The 2,828-nt window shown below is 46.8% G+C and overlaps 1 non-coding gene across 1 annotated transcript; it reads right to left on the bottom strand.

Moving 5' to 3' along the window:
• Nucleotides 1–611: 611 nt before the first annotated feature.
• Nucleotides 612–714, bottom strand: LOC115286162. Its single transcript, XR_003905910.1, has one exon. It is a non-coding gene; the product is annotated as a U6 spliceosomal RNA (small nuclear RNA).
• Between the last annotated feature and the right edge of the window lie 2,114 nt (nt 715–2,828).

Here is a 2,828-nt window from a genome sequence, read left to right as displayed (position 1 = left end):
CTGACTTATTTCACTCAGCATGATAGTCTCTAGATCCATCCACGTTGTTACAGATGGCAAGATTTCATTTTTTTATGGCTGAATAATACTCCATTGTATATATATGCCACAATCTTCTTTTTCCATTCATCTATGTCGTTTGCAAATCTCTTCTCTCATTCAGCAGGTTGCCTTTTAGTTGTGGTGATTGTTTCCTTTGCTGTGCAGTAGCTTTTTATTTTGATATAGTACCCATAGTTTATTGGTGCTTTTGTTTCCTTTGCCTCAGGAGACATACCTGGAAAAATGTTGCTCTGGCTGATGTCAGAGACAGAGACAGCATTTTTGTGTATGATGTCAGCAAGTGGTCCAGCTTCATTCTTTTGCATGTAGCCGTCCAGTTTTCCCCAGCACCATTTGTTGAAGAAACTTTCTTTTTCCCATTGGATATTCTTTCCTGTTTTGTCACAGATTCATTGGCCATATAGCTGTGGGTTTATTTTCGGGTTTTCTATTCTGTACCATTCATCTATGTGTCTTGTGCCAGAACCATACTCTTTTGATTACTGCAGCTTTGATGCAGCCAGCTTTGCTTTGCTTTTTCAAAATCGCTTTGGCTATTCGGGGTCTTTAAAAATCTCGAACACTTCATGAACTTGCAGGTCACCACTGCACAGGGGCCTTGCTAGTCTTCTGTCATTCCCATTTTAGTATATGGACTGCTGAAGTGAGTACTAAATTTCTGACATTCTTTAAAAAGCCAGATCTGCCATGCTGAGCCCTTAAGGCCACAGGGAAGCAGTCCTATGCGGCCAAACACTACACCCCTCTAAGACAGGGCATGCCCTCACCAGTTTGCCTCATCCCCATCCCCATGGCTCCCTGTGGTTACATCATACCCACTTGATTCACTTGTACTTCTCCAGCCCCTGCAAGCATTGGGTTTTTCACTCCTGATCTGCACTAAGTGCCAGAAAGTCTACGTCTTCTTGTAAGACAGCAAAAGTACCGAGAATCTTCACTGGCCTGGCCCTACCCACTTCTTCCATTTTGTTGCATATCCCTTCCAGCCCCCTTCCTTGACACACTGATGTGCACGTGCTGGTCACAGGTTGTCCCCTCCCGCCAGGTTTCCTGCTCTCCCTCCCCACAAGGAATGCCAGCCTGACACCAGAAGGCCAGTCCGTGGGCATGGCTTCAAGGTGGCTCCAGGAAGCCCTCTCTGACTCCCAGAATCCCTCTGTTGCACACACAGAATCACATTGCCATTTAGTTAAATTTCTTCATCGTACAGATTAAGAAATGGAAAATGTGACTTTCGAGAAATTGCACACACCTAAAACTGGGTAAAACTGTGACTGGAACTTGGCAACAGGGACATGGGAATTTCTCACAGACCGCATGCTATTCATGAGGATCTGGCCTTGGTGCTCCTCATGTCTCCATCTCATGGTGAGTGCTCTCTGCCTGACTGCCTGACTCACTACTCACTTGTTGGGAGCCGCCGAGTTTTGGCCGCCTCAGGCAAGGAGATATCGCTCTCCAGGGAGCAACCAAAAAACAAGATTTACATCTGGAACCTAGGAGAGTGCATTTCCTGGTCCAGGATTTCGGAGACTGTCATACTGAGCCAGACGAAAAAAGGCCAAGGTGGACAAAAGATCAAACTGCATTTTGGTTTATGCAGCGCTAATCTGGGTGCTTCTTTGATGCTGTGTCCGGAGTTTCAGTTTCGGTTTTCCCCTTTCTCTAATTTTCATTTGACTCTATTACCTGGCAACCGACCTGGGTCAGTTCCCCGCCCCAAACCTTATATAAGAGGAATTATTTTCTAATAAAAGGGGGCTTGATCAGATACCATGTTGTGTCCTTACTCTCTGTGCTCCCCCTTCCTGCCCTTTCTCTCCCTCCCTCAGGATCAAGAACCCGCAAGGATTCACCGCCCCGCGGGCCGGAGCAGCCGGGGCGGGACACGACACTCACTCAGTGCTCCTGGCCCTCTGTCGAGCAAATAACTTTATGTATTGCAGTCTCTAGAGCTGAGATCAGGGAAAACTCACTATAATCTTCAAGTCATTTAGCAATGTCTTGAAACCACTGGACATGTGAAAAGGAGGGAGAGGGTGGAAAGCAGGAACTTTGAGGTGCTGTGCTAGGGATTTTAGTTTAGTTTTTTTTTTTTAATGTTCAGTTTTGAGAGACAGAGACAGAGCATGAGCAGGGGAGGGGCAGAGAAAGAGACACACAGAATCTGAAGCAGGCTCCAGGCTCTGAGCCATCAGCACAGAGCCTGATGTGGGGCTCAAACCCACCAACTATGAGATCATGACCTGAGCCGAAGTCGGATGCTCAACTGACTGAGCCACCCAGGTGCCCCTTTACTTTTGTTTTCTACTGCCTGCAGCCAAATGTTGCTTCCTGCCTGTTTTTATAAATAAAGTTTTACTGGAACACTATCATACTCACGCTGTGCGGATCGTGAAGGGCTGCATTCATACAGCAATGGCAAGTTTGAGTGGTTGCAGCAAAAGCTGCATGGTCCACCAATCCTAAAATATTTCCTGTCTGGCTCTTTACAGAAAAAGTTTTCTGAACCTCAATGTAAACCATTCAACAGCCCTCAAGCGTGGATGTTACGTCCTCATTTAACCGAGGAGGAACCCATGCTTGCCCTGAAGTGTGATGGGATAGAGTTCAGTTCTTTGATTCCGAAAACCAGCATCACATGACCAGTTGCCCACAGGATAACCTCCAAACTTCCTAGCAGGGATCAAACCCACTTGTCTGGCCTCTCCTTCCCGGGCACCCCTCAGGCCAGCAACTTTGGCCTCCTTGCTTGTGTCCAAACA

Source organism: Suricata suricatta, chromosome 2 (genome assembly GCF_006229205.1).
Source record: "Suricata suricatta isolate VVHF042 chromosome 2, meerkat_22Aug2017_6uvM2_HiC, whole genome shotgun sequence".
NCBI classification, from domain to species: domain Eukaryota; kingdom Metazoa; phylum Chordata; class Mammalia; order Carnivora; family Herpestidae; genus Suricata; species Suricata suricatta.
Note: the sequence above shows the minus strand (reverse complement) of the source record. Positions and strands in the feature narration are given on the sequence as shown.